The sequence below is a fragment of the Balaenoptera physalus genome (genome assembly GCF_965194825.1).
Source record: "Balaenoptera physalus genome assembly, chromosome: 13".
NCBI lineage: Eukaryota > Metazoa > Chordata > Mammalia > Artiodactyla > Balaenopteridae > Balaenoptera > Balaenoptera physalus.
Window position 1 is genome coordinate 54,103,076 of NC_138892.1, and position 20,264 is coordinate 54,123,339.

The window sequence follows — 20,264 nt, forward strand, 5'->3', positions numbered from 1 at the left end:
CAGGCTCAGTAGCTGTGGCGCACGGGCTTTGCTGCTCTGTGGCATGTGGGATCTTCCCGGACCAGGGCTCGAACCCACGTCCCCTGCATTGGCAGGCGGATTCTTAACCACTGCGCCATGAGGGAAGCCCCAGATATGTTTTTATTTTATTTAAGCTTGTCAAAAATAGCTTCAGTAGGAAGATATCAATCATAACAACTATCCTAGCCATCAGTAGTTAAACCAAGATATTATATAGCCAGTGGAGGGAAAATGTAATTCAAGGCAGGAGAGGAAGAAATGAGAAAGAAATCCCAGTAAATTCAATCTGAGTAGTTAGAGTTCTGAAATGATTGACAATAGGTCCAACCAATGAAATATTTCTACCTCTAGCCTAGTCACGTGTTATAACATTTTATAATTGTCTAAGTTATTTTTACAAAATGTGATGCCCATGAACATGAAGATTAAGATTTGTATTTATAAACACATAAAAATACATGCAGGGCTTCCCTGGTGGCACAGTAGTTAAAAATCCACCTGCCAATGCAGGGGACATGGGTTCAAGCCCTGGTCTGGGAAGATCCCACATGCTGGGGAGCAGCTATGCCTGTGCACCACAACTACTGAGCCTGCACTCTAGAGACCGCGAGCCACAACCACTGAGCCTGCGCGCCTAGAGCCCATGCTCTGCAACAAGAGAAGCCACCACAGTGAGAAGCCCGTGCACTACCACAAAGAGTAGCCCCCACTCAACACAAATAGAGAAAGCCCACGTGCAGCAACGAAGACCCAACAGCCAAAAATAAATAAATAAATAAATAAGAATACATGCAGTATACACTTAACAGTTCTTATGTCCTTGGCCCATGGGTGAGAAAGCTCAGAATATTGAACAAACAGTAATCTGATTTAAGACCTTTGTCTTTAGCTTAATAAATCCAGCTAATGACCTTTGTAAACCACCCCCAAAGGGATTAAGCATTTCAGAGCATAGAAAATATACTATACTGAATTTGGATAACTTTGGATAAACAAAGGTTGTATCCTTTTCATTTATCCAAAGGCACTTTCTTTCTTAGTCGGAAACATATAATTCTGATTTCATTTATTCCATTTTCAAGGGCTTCCATTTGCTCCTCTCTGAAACAAACATACCCAAAATATGTCCTGTGGACCTCTACCTTCCCTTTTACCCACCACATTCTTTCTTCCATGGCTGCCCTCGTGTGCAGGTTGGTAGTGAGAAAGGGCAGGGGCAACCTGGGACCAAAACCCCGACCCACTGCTTCCTAGCCCAGTGACTTGGAGCACGTGATTACAGCCTGCACCTCATTTTCCTCTCTGTATATCCATCTGGCAGAGTGCTTACAGATGTGACATAATATATGTACCACTCCTGGCTCATAATAACACTCAGAAAATTGTAGCTACTCTCTTCATCACATGGGTGCTGTCCTCTATTTATAGATGCTGCCTCTCCCCAGCTATAGGGTTTTTCTTTGCTAACTAAACAATTTGGCCATTCCCTCTGACACATTACTTTCACAACCTATTTACATCTACCATGTGACCAAATGAGCCATAAGGATCTTTGATTTATTTTAAAATTAGTGATTCTCTTTAATTTTCTTCTGATGTGACCTGAATTTTAATGCCACATCATTATGTGAAATGAGCACTTGAAGAATAAGCCACCCTAGAATGCAAATTGGTGCAGAGTTGCCATATGATCCAGCAATTCCACTCCTGGGCCTATATCTGGACAAAACTATAATTCAAAAAGATACATGAACCCCTATGTTCATAGCAGTACTATTTACAATAGCCAAGACGTGGAAACAACCTAAATGTCCATCGACAGAGGAATGGATAAAGAAGATGTGGTACATATATACAATGGAATACTACTCAGCCATTAAAAAAGAATGAAACAGTGCCATTTGCAGCAACATGGATGGACCTAGAGATTATAATACTAAGTGAAGTGAGTAAGAGAAAGACAAATATATGACACCACTTACATGTGGAATCTAAAATACGGCACAAATAAACATCTACGAAACAGAAACACACTCACAGACATAGAGAACAGACTTGTGGTTGCCAAGGGGGAGAGGAGGTGAGGGAAGGAAGTACTGGGAGTTTGGGATTAGCAGATGCAAACTAGTATATATAGAATGGATAAACAACAAGGTCCTACAGCACAGGAAACTGTATTCAATATCCTGTGTTAAACCATAATGGAAAATAATATGAAAAAATGTAAATATATGTATAACAGAATCACTTTGCTGTAGAGCAGAAATTAACACAACATTGTAAATCAACTATACGTCAATAAAATTTTAAAAAAAGAATAAGCAACCCTGGAGGTCCCTGTAGGAGCAAAGCCCTCACATATTAGGGACAGGGAATGGGAGAGGGCTCTAAGAAGTGGAATGCCTGGGGTCCCTAAGAGGCTCTGAGAGTGGAAGAGCCTAGTCCAATGACCAGAAGGATTGGGGGTTCAGAGAGTCTTGGGATCCCTTCCTTGCTCTGCTCCCCCCATACCACTTGACCCTGATGGGTCATCTTCCTTCTCCAAACCTCAGCTGTCTCCCCGTAGACCTGATACAATAATACCTATCTCGTGGTTCACTGTGAGGACTGGATACGAAAATATATGTCAAACATTTAACTGGGATAAACACTCAATAAAAGATGACAGCAGCAGGACCAGTAGTAGTCTTCATTTCTAAGATGCTGAAGGATACAAACTATACTTTGTTTTGCACCGTTCTTTCATTGAAATGTAGGTGATGGTGAGAATGGTGATGTGCTCTCTGTGGGAGGCAGGCAAGTGTGTATTCTGTACTGTGTGTTTGACATTGATGGGGAATCCTAGTGCTGCTGTAGCAGGCAAGAAAAACAAGTAGGATGGCTAAACTCCTAAGACGTGCTAAATAAAGACAGTAAGTCAACAGATGCAGAAAAAGTTTTTGACAAAATTCAAGACCCATTTATGATAAAAACTCTCCAGAAAGTAGGCATAGAGGGAACTTTCCTCAACAGAATAAAGGCCATATATGACAAACCCACAGCAAACATCATTCTCAATGGTGAAAAACTGAAACCATTTCCTCTAAGATCAGGAACAAGACAAGGTTGTCCACTCTCACCACTATTATTCAACGTAGTCTTGGAAGTTTTAGCCACAGCCATCAGAGAAGAAAAAGAAATAAAAGGAATCCAAATTGGAAAAGAAGAAGTAAAACTGTCACTGTTTGCAGATGACATGATACTATACATAGATAATCCTAAAGATGCCACCAGAAAACTACTAGAGCTAATCAATGAATTTGGTAAAGTTGCAGGATACAAAATTCATGCACAGAAATCTCTTGCATTCCTATACAATAACAACAAAAGATCAGAAAGAGAAATTAAGGAAACAATCCCATCCACCATTGCAACAAAAAGAATAAAATACCTAGGAATAAACCTACCTAAGGAGATAAAAGACCTGTATGCAGAAAACTATAAGACACTGATGAAAGAAATCAAAGATGACACCAACAGATGGAGGGATATACCATGTTCTTGGATTGGAAGAATCAATGTTGTGAAAATGATTTTACTATGCAAAGCAATCTAGAGATTCAATGCAATCCCTATCAAACTACAAATGGCATTTTTCACAGAACTAGAACAAAAAATCTTGAAGTTTGTATGGAGGCACAAAAGACCCTGAATAGCCAAAGCAGTCTTGAGGGAAAAAAACAGAGCTGGAATCAGACTCCCTGACTTCAGACTATACTACAAAGCTACAGTAATCAAGACAATATGGTACTGTCACAAAAACAGAAATATAGATCAGTGTAACAGGATAGAAAGCCCAGAGATAAACCCATGCACCTATGGTCAAACTAATCTATGACAAAGGAGGCAAGGATATACAATGGAGAAAAGACAGTCTCTTCAATAAGTGGTGCTGGGACACTTGGACAGCTACATGTAAAAGAATGAAATTAGAACACTCCCTAACACCATACACAAAAATAAACTCAAAATGGATTAGAGACCTAAATGTAAGACTAGACACTATCAAACTCTTAGAGGAAAACATAGGAAGAACACTCTTTGACATAAATCACAGCAAGATCCTTTTTGATCCACCTCCTAGAGTAATGGAAATAAAAACAAAAATAAACAAATGGGACCTAATGAAACTTAAAAACTTTTGCAAAGCAAAGGAAACTACAATCAAGACAAAAGGACAACCCTCAGAATGGTAGAAAATATTTGCAAATGAATCAAGAGACAAAGGATTAATCTCCAAAATATATAAACCACTCATGCAGCTCAATATTAAAAAAACAAACAACTCAAGCCAAAAATGGGCAGAAGACCTAAATAGACATTTCTCCAAAGAAGACATACAGATGGCCAAGAAGCACATGAAAAACTGCTCAACATCACTAATTATCAGAGAAAGGCAAATCAAAACTACAATGAGTATACTACCAAATGTAAAACAGATGGCTAGTGGGAAGCAGCTGCATAGCACAGGGAGATCAGCTGGGTGCTTTGTGACCACCTAGAGGGGTGGGATAGGGAGGGTGGGAGGGAGACGCAAGAGGGAGGAGATATGGGGATATATGTATATGTATAGCTGACTCCCTTTGTTATAAAGCAGAAACTAACACACCATTGTAAAGCAATTATACTCCAATAAAGATGTTAAAAAAAAAAAACTACAATGAAGCATCACTTCACACCAGTTAGAATGGGCATCATCAGAAAATCTACAAACAACAAATGCTGGAGAGGGTGTGGAGCAAAGGGAACCCTCTTGCACTGTTGGTGGAAATGTAAATTGATACAGCCACTATGGAGAACAGTATGGGGGTTCCTTAAAAAACTAAAACTAGGGGCTTCCCTGGTGGCGCAGTGGTTAAGAATCCGCCTGCCAATGCTGGGGACACGGGTTCGAGCCCTGGTCCGGGAAGATCCCACATGCCACAGAGCAACTAAGCCCGTGCGCCACAACTACTGAGCCTGCGCTCTAGAGCCCATGTGCCACAACGACTGAGCCCGAGTGCCACAACGACTGAAGCCTGCATACTCTAGGGCCTGTGCTCCGCAACAAGAGAAGCCACTGCAATGAGAAGCCCACGCACTGCAAGGAAGAGTAGCCCCCGCTCACCACAACTAGAGAAAGCCCACGCAGCAACGAAGACCCAACGCAGCCAAAAACAAAATAAATAAAATAAATAAATAAATTTATTTTAAAAAAAACAAAAACTAAAAATAGAATTACCACATGACCCAGCAATCCCACTACTGGGCATATACCCAGAGAAAACCATAATTCAAAAGACACATGCACCCCAATGTTCATTGCAGCACTATTTACAATAGCCAGGTCACGGAAGCAACCTAAATGCCCACTGACAGACGAATGGATAAAGGAGATGTGGTACATATATACGGTGGAATACTACTCATCCATAAAAAGGAACGAAATTGGGTCATTTGTAGAGACATGGATGGATCTAGAGACTGTCATACAGAGTGAAGTAAGTCAGAAAGAGAAAAACAAATATCGTATATTAACGCATATATGTGGAACCTAGAAAAATGGTACAGATGAACCAGTCTGCAAGGCAGAAATAGAGACACAGATGTAGAGAACAAACATACGGACACCAAGGTGGGGGAAGTGACGGGCGGTGGTGGTGGAATGAATTGGGAGATTGGGATTGACATGTATAGGCTAATATGTATAAAATGGATAACTAATAAGAACCTGCTGTATCAAAAATTAAAAAAAGATAGTAAGCAAGTGGCTCTTGTGAGACGTGAGCAGAATTCACAAGGTGTGCAGTTAAGTACAAACAGTTGGCAATCAGTAAGACATGTTCAAGATAGAAGGAATGAATTATATGGTTTTTTAAGAGAATATTCAGAGTGCTTACTTATATAGGGAAAATGATGGAAGGACCAAATCATAAGGTACAAATCAAGCCTCCTTCAGACTGACACACTTCACCTCTCAGTTGGCCAGCCATGGGGGCCTCATTTTGGCTTTGCATGCACTCTGCCAAAGAAAGAAAGCTCATGGCTGCCCAGCAAACTAATTGGTCAGCTCCAGCTGTGGTCAGGCATCCTTGCCTCTGTATCAACAGACATGTGTTAACTCCACACACTCTGAGCTTGCTAAGCCCCCTTGTTCAAACTCAGCTCTGGTCTTTGCACACCATGCAACAAACAGAGAGTGGGGGAGAGGCAGTGGAAAGAAGGAAGAGGGAGAAAGGGAGGTGAGAAGGAAAGAGAAAGGACATAGGAAGGGTTGAGTAACACAGGATTCAGTAATGTGGTCCTTCTACTCCATCCTAAGTGTGTCAACTTACCCCATTCCTCTTTTCTCTTGCTATTCGATGCGCTTTCTGTCAATCAATAAACCATGTGATTGGAGCATCTGAACTTAGCCTGTGAGACTTTCTGTTCTATGACCTCTGGGATGGCTTGCCCGGAGTGTACTGAGAGGCTACCATCGCGTCAAGGTAATTTCTCATATGACATACTTTTCTTTGGCATTGGAATTTCGTTTGAGAGAAGAACCCATTGATATTCTTCTACAAATCCATCAAATTGGTGTTCTTTTGCACCAGAGAGCAATAAAGCTTTTCCCCACATTTTTCTGGTGAAAGCAATTTTGATACCTTGTTAATGTTTGAAGAACTAGTAATTTCGTCTGAAATCGCAGCCTTTCCTTCCAGGCAATTGTTTCTAGATACATTCCCTGCTGTTATCTGACCTCCCTTATTTTCTCATCATGGAGTTTCAGATTGTTTGCTTTCTTTAAACTGATGGTCAGCACTCCAAGTGTCACTGTTACCCTGACTAGGCTAGAGACACAGCCGTGCCAGGAAAAGCCGCAGAAACCCAAGCTCATGGGACAGTGGCCACAGACCGCCTGAATTCACTCCTACCCGGCCGCATGCTTTTGTCTTTCTTTTCTTTCCTTCCTCCCTTCTTCCCTCCCTCCCTTCCTTTCTCTACCCCTTCCTCTCTCCTTTTCTTCCTCTCTTCCCCCTCTCTCTCTCATTCTCTCTTCTTTTCTCATCTTCTTCCGTTCTTTACCCACAGCCCTCTTTTTCCCATCTCAGGAACCACACATGAATCCACTTGGGGCTCCACTCGGAATCATTTCTCTGCTCTAAAAATTAAGGTTTTGTTCATTATATCAAGCTTGCCTCCAGGACTTCCCAGAAAATGAGATCTCTCCTGGGAGATTTCTCAGTCCTTTGTGCACATAAGCTCCTGGAAGACCCACCCCACTAATTAGTCAGGCATGTTTATACTAATCTTAACTCAAGCACCAGCCTCTTGCTACATGTACATAAAATGATGTCTTAACACCCAGGGGGAGGCTTGTAACGGGGTTAGTCTGTTTGCGGAAGGGATTAGGGGAAGTTTGGGTCATTTTCCCTCTGTGTCCTCCATGGTCACACAGATTGGATCACCTTCTGGCCAGGATAACATCATGCACTGATTGGCTTGCACCTGGGGCCCTTCAACCAATCCCTGGGACACGGAAGATGATCTCACAAGCTGCTAGAGGTAGGCAGCTGAAGGTGGGGTCAATGGCGCCAAAGCTGCAGAGCTGCTCCACAGTAGAGAGAACAGTGGTTTCCCAGAGCAAAATTGCGTACTATTAGAAGGATGGAAGAAAGGGAATTGATGATGCGCAGGCAACAAGCCACGTACACTGCGCCCAGAACAGGGAATCCTCCGGAGTACAGGTGCTCCATACATCCCTGACGAATGTATTATTTTATGAGATTTTATCAACTAATTTCCTCTAAATCCACTATGTGCTTACTTAAAGTTAATGTAACCGAAGGTCACTTATCTCCTGTCCCTCACAGCTGCATTAAGCATTTTGAGACGATAGGACTGAGTCATTTCAGAAAAACTAATACAGTTCTGCCTCCTGCTTCTTAAATGCGAACTGTTAAGGATGATTATTTAAGTTGCAATTTAACTACTGGCTGTTGAACTCAGACATGCCATTCACTTAAGAACCAGGTGTATCAGCAGTCTTGTCTTCAATACCTTTCTTGCTTATTTCCATGCTGCGTTCCTATCAAAGTTAATTTCTTGCTGTGATACAATGTGATGCAGCCTTCCAAAATTCAAGTCCATTTCAGACTGTTTTCCACATTTTAAGCATACTTTTCTGTCAGGGTCAAGAAGAATCAAAGCTCAGGGGACATGATTTTGTATTGTCTTATTATCATTCAATGAATCTTTTCCCAGCAGTTCTCTGGGGGTTCTTCTGTATCTTTCGCCAGCTCCCAATCAGAGGGTCTCCGTATTTTAACTTGCAATATTACTTTCTGCTGAGCATAATGCATGGTTGGGTCAAAAGATCTGCAACTTGAATTCTAGCTCCCAGACTAATTCACCATGTTTACACAGAGGAAAACTTCTGTTTCCAGAGGGCACTCAACTCACCTTTAGGGTGTGGTTTGTGCTTCAGTAGTAAAAGCAGTGTGATTTTCCAAGTTGTTCCAATCAGATACTTGGTTAGACCCAGCTTTCTCTAAGGAAACCAAAGGTTTATGGTTGCCCTCGCAACCAAGACCTGCCTGAGCTCTGACTCCTGACTAGAGCTGACTGATGATTTCAGTTTCTTGTAGGAGCTGGGCTGGAGGGTATAGAAGAAGATGTGAGTGTGTTAAAATGTACCCAGGATCTGTTTCAATCACAGAATGTAAGGTAACAGACACAGAGACAATTTCCTTTAGAGAGGAGGCAAGTGTAAGTGACTTACACTTCCCAAGAGGAGCGGATGCGCAATGCTACACAGGGCACGTGGGTTAATGCCAGGGTCAGTCAGGAGGCAGAAGGAGTGAAGGGAAAGCATGGCCCACTACTGTAGTTTCTACAGGAAGGAAGGGATGGGCAAGGCAGGGTAGGCAAGCTGAGCAAGCTCAGGTTTGGATGGTTTAATAATTTCAGTGGGCTCTGGGCTATGGGGTGGTCTCTAGTGGCGGTTAGGGCAGGGGAAATACTGGCTCAGTGTGTGAGAGTCAAATAAAGGAGGTGGCTGGTGAGAAGGCCTTTGAAGTGGTTGGCTTGCGCGTGTAAGTCTCACAGGCAAGTTGTTTATCTACAGGAATTAGCTAGCCCTGGGAGGGGCGGTCTCTCCAGGCTTAGCATCATAAAATACAGAAAATAGAAACCACGATTAGTACAATGAGGTAAACGGAGAAGACATTAACATTTGCATGGATTGTATAAAGAAGCAGGGCAAGCATCGCACATGTGAATCACAGGACAAATGTGTCCTGGATCGTTGCTGGGCTTTCATGATGTCCTTCCTGTTTGCCTGTCCATTCAACAGCCACCCGGTACCCCCTTGTTCTGCACCAGGCCCCTCTCACAAAGAACTTCTATTCACACTCAACTTAAAGCTCACACATGTGGAGGTTATTTCCCAAAGTGGTTCGAGCTGGAAAGCAACTGGTCTTACACGAAGGTAACTTTGCTCTCTTCCTCCGTCTTTCTGCCAGTTGTCCTGGACGGAGATAAATGGGAGCCAAAAACTAGATTTGCCTGAGCAGCCACTGATGAACATGAGGAAACTCACTCTACCACAGTGATGCAGTACAGAATGGAATGGTGATATTCAGTCCTCTCCCTCATTCCTGTATCCAATCACCGAGTCCTGCTGATTTTATCTTATAAATACATTTTTAAATGTTTCCTACTCCCAGTCGTCTCTGGTGTCCCAGCCCTAGGTCAGGTCTTTATTATCTTTCACTCAGAGCATTAGCCTCATAAATGGTCTTCCTGCCTCTGGTCTTGCCTCCCTCAAATTCACTCTCCACACAGCTGAAGAAGTCGCTTAAAATGTCAATCCAGCTATGGCATTCCATGGCTAAATCCCTTCATCGTCTCCCTTGTGGGCAGAAGTAGTCCTCAGACTCTTCAATTTACAGGATAATTTATATTTAATTAGAAACTTACATAAAGATGCCAAATTTACATTTCGCTAAGGAAGGACAATTAAAAAAAAAAAAAAACTTCTATCAAAATCCTTCCATAAAGGAAAAGATAATTTAAAACTATGCACATACGTACACACGCGTGTGCACACAATGTGGTCTCAGAAAAACTGTCAGTCTCTTCCACTGAAAAAACTTAAGTTTGTGAAAAACTCTCCACACGTCCCCAAAGAAGTGAAACTGTTATCTCCCATTGGCTCCATTCTGCAGAGTCTAGCATGGCATTCAAGGCCTCCAGTGAGCTGGCCCCTGGCTGCCATTCTTGGCTTATCCCTCCAGCCTAAGATCCAGCAGCTTGTCACTGCTCACCCACACCGAGCACCACTGAAACGCTTCCCACCTCCCCCTCGCTCAAGCTGCCTCCGTGGGTCAGGCGTGGATGGACTGCTCCTCCCACGGCCGTGCCACTCCTCTGCGTGGCTAACTTAGTTTATCATGCAGCACCCAGAAAAGGAGTTCCATCCTCTAGAACCACCCTCTCACTCCTTACACACTCATGTCCCCATCCCTCGAGATGAGTTTAAATAATTCAATAATGCCTTGTGCAAATCAGTTCCCTTATTCTTAACATATTTATCTACATCGTGCCTTGCAAAAGTATCTGCTTTTTCACCTCCTTCTTCCGCTAGATGGCAGTTCTACAGACCAGTAATCAGGGATGGCATATTTTCATTTTTATGTCAACAGCATCTAGCATGGTGACTCTTGACATGACATGGGCATTCAAAAATGTTTACTGACTAAAACAGTAAATGAATAGATAGCTACATTTCAAAAGACTATGTGATGATAAGAAATCTTATTATGAAACCATTTTAAATTCTTCAGAAAAAAAGATAATGTATAAATTAATTTTTATTGGGTATACTTTTTTAAATTTACTTTTTATTGAAGTATAGTTGAATTACAATGTTGTGTTAATTACTGCTGTACAGCAAAGTGACTCAGTTATACATATATATACATTCTTTTTCATATTCTTTTCCATTATGGTTTATCCCAGGATACTACTGAGTATAATTTTACTTCAGTCTTCTTTAGGTAGGTGGCGCCACCTTACAAAATTAAGACAACCACTTCATTCTCTGCCCCATCTCATTTTATTAATTCAAGAGGGCAGTCAATTCTCTGCCTATTCCCTAATCCACAGATACCCTATCACCTAGAAAAACCTGAGGATAGGAAAGTTTTGCTTAGTGTTCTAAAACTTTCACAGTCAAAAAAAAAAAAATGACAGATGCTAAACATGTTTTTTGTTGCTGTGATAACGCATGCCTCAGTGTAATGCTTATTCCCTGAAGAAAGTGTCTTTAAAAACTGGCCACAGGATAATTATAATACCCTTGATGGTAGTTTCTGTTAAAACATTGCTGGGAATAATCCTGATCCAGGCTTAGGCTCCAACGTGAAACTGGGGATTTCCAACGCTATAAATGGTGTCAGAGCAAGCCAACTGCACCTAAGGAGTATTTAACCTTAGTTTTTCCAGCGCTCACTAATATGAGGGCACACATGAGAAAATGACCGAAAATGAGGGCTCTGGAATCAGATTACTTGAGTTTTAAACCTGTATCCTTCACTTGCTGGCCAACTGACCTCGGACAATTTACTTAAATTGTATCTTCCTTGAAAGTCTTATCCAGAAAATGGGGACAAATTAGTATGCAGTTCATAAGGTTGTTGTGAGGATTAAATGATACAATCCACCTAAAGTGCTTGGCTCTCAAATAATTTCTTTTTTACTTGCTCTCTTTCCTGCCTCCCCATGTGGGACTCCAACCCTGAATTCTACCTACTACAAACGAATGAAGTATACTGTCCATTTAGCTGTTCTGAAATTGCCCTGTTTCTTCACTCTGCGCCAGCTCTCTGATAACTTACCACCCTCACCTCATAATGCCCTCCAAGTACTGTAGTATCCCACCAGACACCACTGCCGAAGCTTCCCAGCACTGTCACCCAGCAGTGTCACAGTGGAGCCCCTTAGGTGCCAAAGACATTGGTCCTGGCACCCTAAGGTCTAAGGCTCTTTCAGATTGCACTGATGACACACCATCCTTACCACTCCGCCCCCACTGCATCCCCCCTTAGTCCATAAGGATTGGGCTCAGGACGGAGCCAAGGAAACAACACAAAGTTCTCAGAATTACCCTCACTTCCGTCTTTCTAGGTCACGCTGGAGGTACCAAGAGGGGAACTCGCTCCCAGGAGATTCTTTGGTCTCTCAAAACAAAAAAATGGAGCCAACTAATTTTCTGGTCATACCTAACAAGTCTGAACCCAACTGCTGGTGAGCACACATCATTCAGAAAGGGCGCTTCCCCTTGATATAAGGACAGCCTGCAGCTCTTTCTTGGTCATCCCAAGCCAAACTCCCTCAAAGTTAGAAATAAGGGAAATAACTGTTACTGCTAGGCTTGCTCTACAGGTTACTTTGGGGACCGACATAAGGATTTACTTCTAGTACATAAGCCTTGAAAGCCTGGCCCTATCAGAAACTCCAGACACATCCAGCAGGAGCCAGAATTGCTCACTGTCACAAACCGACAATGACAAAAAGAAAATGCTTTCGAAACTTCTCCATTTCTTTATTGCATGTGTTTTTTGGCTTGGATTATCTTTCTAGATATGTGACTAAAGCGAAGTTCAACTGAACTGATATCTAACATGTTAGATATCAACACTTGCAAAATGCAGGCTTTCCTAGTTTCCTAAAACTAAAAAAGTTTTACATTTCCTTGTTACTATATAAAAATGTCAGCTGGATGAGACCATGTACATTTATGAATTCAAAGGAATAGCAGTAAGCTCAAGAAATTTCAGTTGCTTATAACAAAATACCAAAAGCAGCCAAGCATGAAGCACTACTTCATATTGAAAGTGGCTGGAATGAAAACTTTGGTTCTTTGAGAGGCAGTGTGGTTTTCTAGAAAGATCTTTGGTCCCAACTCTACCATTAACTAGCTCTGCAACCTTGGGCTTCATTTATGGGGAACTGAAGACTTTTAACAATCTGGCACCAACCAGCTTCCTAATGAATATTTTCAACTTCTCATTTTTACCCTATTTCCAGCCCTCTTCCCTTCCTCTCTCCCATCACACTGCCTTTTCACTCCCTAATTTTTCAAAGCAATTAATTCATCCATTTCTTTGCAGACTAAGAGCCTTCCTCTCCACTCTCAAAGAGGCCATCAGGACATTTTCCAAAACAAAGTGACTTCTCTTCTGATATAAATTTTACCCATGGTGTTAGTGTATCAAAGTCCTTATTTTTAATACAGTAGCAACTTTTTCTTCCACTTACATCGGTACAATAACAGGCTTTCAATGAGCTTACTGAATAAATGAAAATTAATTATTGTTTTTATACCTACCATGTTTTTTAATTGAGGTAACACTGGTTGATAAAATTATGTAAATTTCATGTGTACAACATTATAATTCGACTTTTGTATATACTACAGTGTGCACACCACCAAAAGTTTAGTTACCATTCCATCACCATACAACTAACCCCCTTTACCCATTTTGCCCTCTCCCTCTCCCTTCCCTTCTAGTAACCATCAATACGTCCTCTGTATCTATGTACTTGTTTTTGTTTTGCTTCATTTGTTTACTTTGGGTTTTTTAAATATTCCATATCTGAGTGAAATTATATAGTATTTGTCTTTCCCTGTCTGACTTATTTCACTTAGTATAATACCCTCCAACAAGAGCTATCCCTGTTGTTGAAAATGGCAGGATTTCCTTCCTTTTTATGGCCAAGTAGTATTCCATCGTATACAGGTGTATATGTATGTATGTATGTATATTACATCTTCTTTACCTATTCACTTGTTGATGAACAGCTAGGTTCCACATCTTGGCTTTTATAAACAATGCCACAATGAACATAGGGTGCATGTAACTTTTTTAATTAGTGTTTTCATATTCTTCAGATAAATACCCAGAAGTGAAATGGCAGTTCTATTTTTAATTTTTTGAAGAACCTCCATACCGCTTTCCATAGTAGCTGCACCAATTTACATTCCCACCACCAGTGCACAAGGGCTCCCTTTTCTCTACATCTGTTCCAACACTCGCTATTTCTTGTCTTTTTGATAATAGTCATTGTAACAGGTCTGACATGATATCTCACTGTGGTTTTGATTTGCATTTCCTTAATAATTCGTGATGTTGAGCATATTCTCACATGCCCGTTGGCCGCTTGTATGCCTACCTTGGAAAAATGTCTATACAGATCCTCTGCCCAATTTTTAATCAGCTGTTTATTATGTTGTTGAGTTGTATGAGTTCTTTATTTCAGATATTCACCCCTTATTGGATATAAGATAGGTTGTCTTTCATTTTGTTTATGGTTCCCTTTGGTGTGCAGAAACTTTATTTTGATGTAGTCCCATTTGTTTATTTTTGCTTTTGTTTGCCTTGCCTGAGGTGACAGAACCAGAAAGAAGTTGCTAAAACCGATGTCAAAGAGCATACTGCCTATGTTTTCCTCTAGGAGTTTTATGGTTTTAGGCCTTATATTTAAGTCTTTAATTCATTTTGAGTTAATTTTTGTGTATGACATAAGATAGTGGTCTAATTTCATTCTTTTGCTTGTGACAGTCCAGTTTTCCCAACATCATTTAGAGAAGAGACTGTCCTTTCTCCATTGTATATTTTTTACTCCTTTCTCATAAATTAATTGTCCATATATGTGTGGATTAATTTCTGGGCTTTCAATTCTGTTCCATTGGATATGTGTGTCCACTTCTGCCAATTCCATGCTGTTTTGATTACTATAGCTTTGTAGAATAATTTGAAATCAGGGAGTGTGATACCTCCAGCTTTGTTCTTTCTTCTCAAGATTGCTTTGGCTATTCAGAGTCCTCTGTGGTTCTATATAAACTTTAAGATTTTTGTTCTATTTCTGTGAAAAAATGTCTCTGAGATTTTGATAGGAATGGTGTTGAATCTATGGACTGCTTTATGTTATATGGACATTTTAACAGTGTTCATTCTTGCAATCCATGAGCATGAAATATCTTTCCTTTTTTTGTGTGTCTTCTTCAGTTTCTTTCATCAATGTCTTATAGTTTTCAGTGTACAGGTCTTTCAGCTCCTTGGTTAAATTTATTCCTAGGTATTTTATTTTCTTTGTTGCAAAAGCAAATGAATTGTTCTCTTAGTTTCTCTTTCTGCTAGTTGATTGTTAGTGTATAGAAACACAACAGGTTTTTATATATTGATTTTCTCTCAACTTTACTGTATTCTTTTATCATTTCAACAGTTTTTTTGGTGGAGTCTTTAGGATTTTCTATATATAAAATCATGTCATCCACAAATAGTGATGGTTTTAATTCGTCCTTTCAAATATGGATGCATTTTATTTCTTTTTCTTGCCTAATTGTTCTGGCTAGGACTTGCAGTACTATGCTGAGTAAGAGTGGCGAGAGTGGGCAATTTTGTCTTGTTCCTGATCTTCGAGTGATAGTTTTCAGTTTTTCACCATTGAGTATGATGTTAACTGTGGATTTGTCACATATGGTCTTCATTATGTTGAGGTACAACCTTTCTATACCCAATTTAATGAGAGTTTTTATTATAAATGGAGGTTGAACCTTGTCAAATGTTTTTTATGCATCTATTAAGATGATCATATGATTTTTATCCTTCATTTTGTTAAAATGGTGTATCACCTTGATTGATTTGCAGATGTTGAACCATCCTTACATTTCTGGAATAAATCCCACTTGATCCTGATGTATCATCCTTTTAATGTATAGCTGTATTTGGTTTGCAAATATTTTGTTGAGGATTTTTGTATCTGTGTTCCTCGGAGATATTGCCTGCAATTTTCTTGTGTTGTCCTTGTCTGGTTTTGGTCTCAGGGTAATATTAGCCTCATAAAATGAGGTAGGCAGCATTCCCTCCTCTTCAACTTTTTGGAAGAGTTTGAGAAGAACAGGTATTAAATCTTCTTTAAATGTTTAGTAGAAACAAAATGAAGCCATCTATTCAGGACTTTAGTTTTTTGGGAAGTTTTAAATTATTGCTTCAATCTCCTTAATAGTGATCTGTCAATTCAGATTTTCTATTGCTTCATTCAGTCTCAGAAGGTCGTATGAGTCTAAGAATTTATCCATTTTTTCCCTAGGTTTTCCAATTTGTTGGTGCATAGCTCTTCACAGGAGTCTCACAGTCCTTTGTATCTCTGTGCTATTCATTGTAACTTCTCTTTTGTTTCTGATTTTATTTTAGTCTTCTCTCTTTTTTTCTCAGTGAGTCTAGCTAAAGTTTTGTCAATTTTATTTTTTCAAAGAATCAGCTCTTAGTTTCATTGATCTTTTCTATTGTCTTTTTAGTCTCCACTTCATTTATTTCCACTCTGATCTTTATTATTTCTTTCCTTCTACTGACTTTGTGCTTAGTTTGTTCTTTTTCTAGTTCCTTTAGGTGTAGGGTTAGATTGTTTATTTGAAAATTTTCTTGTTTCTTTAGGTAAGCTTGTATTGCTATAAACTTCCCTCTTAGTACCACTTTTGCTGCATCCCATAGATTTTGGTATGTCATTTTTTTCATTTTCACTTGTCTTCAGGTTTGTTTGGTTTTTTTTCTCCTTGACTTCTTCATTGACTCAGTAGTTGTTCAGTAGCATGTTGTTTAGCCTCCATCTATTTGTGATTTTTCTAGCTTTCTTCTTGTAGTTGATGTCTAGTTTTATACCGTTTTTGTCAGAAAAAAAGTGCTTGATATAATTTCAGTCTTCTTAAATTTATTGAGACTCTTTTGTGTCCCAACATATGGTCTATCCTTGAGAATATTCCATATGCACTTGAGAAGAATGTATACTGCTGCATTTGGGTGGAATGTTTTATATATATCTGTTAAGTCTATCAGGTCTAATGTTTCATTTAAGGTCAGTGTTTCCCGGTTGACTTTCTGTCTGGATGGCATATCCATTAATGTAAGCGTGCTGTTAAAATCTCCTACTATTATTGTGTTGCTGTCAACGTCTCCCTTTAGGTCTGTTAATAATTGTTTTATATATTTTGGTGCTCCTATGTTAAATGCATATATATATTAATAAATATTACACCTTCTTGATGGTTGTTCCCTTTATCATTACAAAATGTCATTCTTTGTCTCTTGGTTTGTTTGTTTTGGTTTGGCTTTTTTGGCTTGAAGTCTATTTTATCTGATATGAGTATAGCTACACCCACTTTCTTTTGGCTTACCATTTGCTCAAAGTATCATCTTCCATCCTATCACTTTGAGCCTATATTTGTCTTTAGAGCTGAGATGAGTCTCCTGGAGGCATTATATAGTTGGGTCTTGCTTATTACTCCACCCACAGCCACTCTGTGTCTTTTGATCAGTGGATTCAATCCATTTACATTTAGGATGATTAGTAATAAATGAGGACTTAATACTTCCATTTTACCTTTTGTTTACTGCTTGCTCTATATGTCCATTGTCTCTTTTTCCTTGTGTTTCTGTGTTTCTTTTTTCTGTGTTTCTCTTTTTCCTTGTGTTTCCTTGTGCTTCCTGACTCCCATTAGGAAGGGCAACACTTAGACTAGATGATCATTAGTAAGTCAGTACAATTTGTTACTGTAGTTAGAAGCACAGCCCACCATGTTCTCACAAAACAGGGTACAAGTGAAGCATGGGAAAACAGTTCACAGAGATGATAGCCCTTTAGCCTTTTGTCACTTCAGAACTTCAAAAGACAAAGGCTAACCAGGATTTGACATTCAGATGCTTGCTTGCTAAGCACAAGTTGAGTTAGGAGATAGCTAAACATCTGATTCTTATTCAGTTACAGTGTTATCAGGAAGTTCCTATTTGGACATCGATGGCTCTCAACCTGGCTGCACATCGAAGTCATCTAGGAAGCTTTAAAAATTACCAAATGCCCAGATGAATTAAATCTGGAGGGTGGAGCCCAGAAATCAGTATTCTTTATGTTTCCCCAGGTGATTCTAACATGCAGTCAGTCTGTACACCACTGATGTATCCCTTTCAGAAAGCTGTTGCATGAAAGCCATATTGTATCCAGATAATTTTGTTTTTTCTAACCCCCACCAGGAAAAGGGATTTTTAGAAAAAGGCACAGCTGTGCTTCTCTCAAGAGGCAGCTTAGTGTTTGGTAAGTGCTGGTTCTCACAGGTTATCTGGAGCGCGGGTTGAAGAGGAGGGAGCCCTTGTCTTGGCAGAGCAGGCAGAGTTTCAGGCTTTGGCAGCTGCCTCCAGAAGCAAAGGATGCCCAGATGCCCCTGAGCACCAGGATGATGTATGCTGACACCAGATTTAATCCACAACGAGGATTTATGAAGGTCAGGGCTGACACCAGCAGATGGGTGGGAAGAACTACAGAAGGGCATACCACTTTTTCTTCTCACAGCCATCAAAAAACACGAATGCCCCAGAACCCATGCAGCAATATGATCACCAACGTCATGAAAGCTGAATTTAGGAAGAACTGGGGAGGGTTTCCATGAATGCCCACTGTGCCCGGCCCCAAGGAGTCAGACAGCGTATTTACAAAGGAAAATGCTCCCCTCATGATTCCAAAGCCCAAGCCAGAAACATAAGCCAGCAATCGCATAGAGGGTGCTATGTCATCTGGGTTTATGCTCTTCAAACCCTCACTGACATTTTTTAAAAGTTTGTAATATGCAAACTGGAACATTTCTTGGATAAGGACTGAGACTAACATGCCAAAGATCAGCAGATATTTCTGTATTGGTTCATCTTTGTTGTCAGCAGTGATTGCTGCCATGGACCAAACAAGGGAGGAAAGCAGCAGAGACACCAACCAGAAGCTCTGATGATGAGGAAGAAGATGTGCAAGGGCCCAGCGGTGACGGTGAAGATGTAGGGGGCTAGCACAGGACCGAAGGCCATGAAGGCGCAGCCCAAGAACACGGCCACTGTCAAGGCCATCACCCGGGGGCCTGGGGGGAACGCAGGGGCACTGAGCACTGACAGAGCTGAGCCTGCGGGCAAAGGCGCAGGGCAGAGTGGAGGGGCAGAGGCGGGTTCTGTTGCTAGATTTTTTCTTAAAGCGGGTGAATTCTCTCTTCCATATCATCTGCTCTATTTCCAATGCATTCTTCATCTCATTTATTGAGTTCTTTAGCTCCAGAACTTCTGGGGTTTTTAGCATTTACCTCCTCGGTAACATATTCCTTCTGTTCATTAATTTTACTCCTGAACTCCCTGAACTGCCTTTCTGAGTTTTCTTTTATCTTGTTGAGTTTCTTCACAACAGCTATTTCGAATTCTCTATCAGTTAGATCACAATACTTCATCATGACTTTAAGTTTGGTTTCAGGAGAACTGTCGTTTTCTTTTTGTCATACTGTGTTACTATGGGTTTTCATGGTGCCTGGTAAGTTGTTTCTCTGACAACACATTTGAAGTAGTGCACATCTTTCTTGTTAGGTGAAGCTTTGTTTACTTTGATTCTAAAAATTACCAGGTTACGGGCCTCCCTGGTGGCGCAGTGGTTGAGAATCTGCCTGCCAATGCAGGGGACACGGGTTCGAGCCCTGATCCGGGAAGATCCCACATGCCGCGGAGCAACTAGGCCCGTGAGCCACAACTACTGAGCCTGCGCGTCTGGAGCCTGTGCTCCGCAACAGGAGAGGCCGCGACAGTGAGAGGCCCGCGCACTGCGATGAAGAGTGGCCCCCGCTCGCCGCAACTAGAGAAAGCCCTCGCACAGTAAACGAAGACCCAACACAGCCAAAAATAAATAAATAAATAAATTTAGTAAAAAAAATAAAAATAAAAATTACCAGGTTCATAATTAGAGGACTTTCTCTTTTTTTCAGTTGGTGGTACTACAGCACAAGCTTTCGGTTTCTCTTCCCTGAGTTGCCTCCGGCTTTATTTGAGAATCGGCACCTTCTGCTCTCCAGCGCCTCTGCCAGGGGTGTTGCCAGCGCTTATGCTCCCGGGATCGCTGGTGCCTTGCTCCTGCCAGTGTTGTTGCTGCCACTGACGTTGCCTCTGACGGCACCAGGATGGCAGGCACTTCCACCATGCCCAAGGTCACCTGGGCTGTGGGCATGGCCACTGTGGCCGGGGGAGGGAGGTGGGGAGGGAACAAGGGTTAGGGGTGCCTTCTCTGCATCTGGGGTTGTCGGGATCGCAGGCGCTGCTGTCACAGCTGGGGATTCTGGAGTCTCGGGCACCACGGTGGCTGGAAGGACCAGGGTCATTGGCCCTGCC

At 41.1% G+C, this 20,264-nt stretch overlaps 1 pseudogene across 1 annotated transcript; it reads right to left on the reverse strand.

The window, feature by feature from the left end:
* Positions 1-11,443: 11,443 nt before the first annotated feature.
* Positions 11,444-19,061, reverse strand: LOC309641999 (gamma-secretase subunit APH-1B pseudogene; annotated as a pseudogene). Its single transcript has one exon. The product of its transcript is annotated as a gamma-secretase subunit APH-1B pseudogene (transcript).
* Between the last annotated feature and the right edge of the window lie 1,203 nt (positions 19,062-20,264).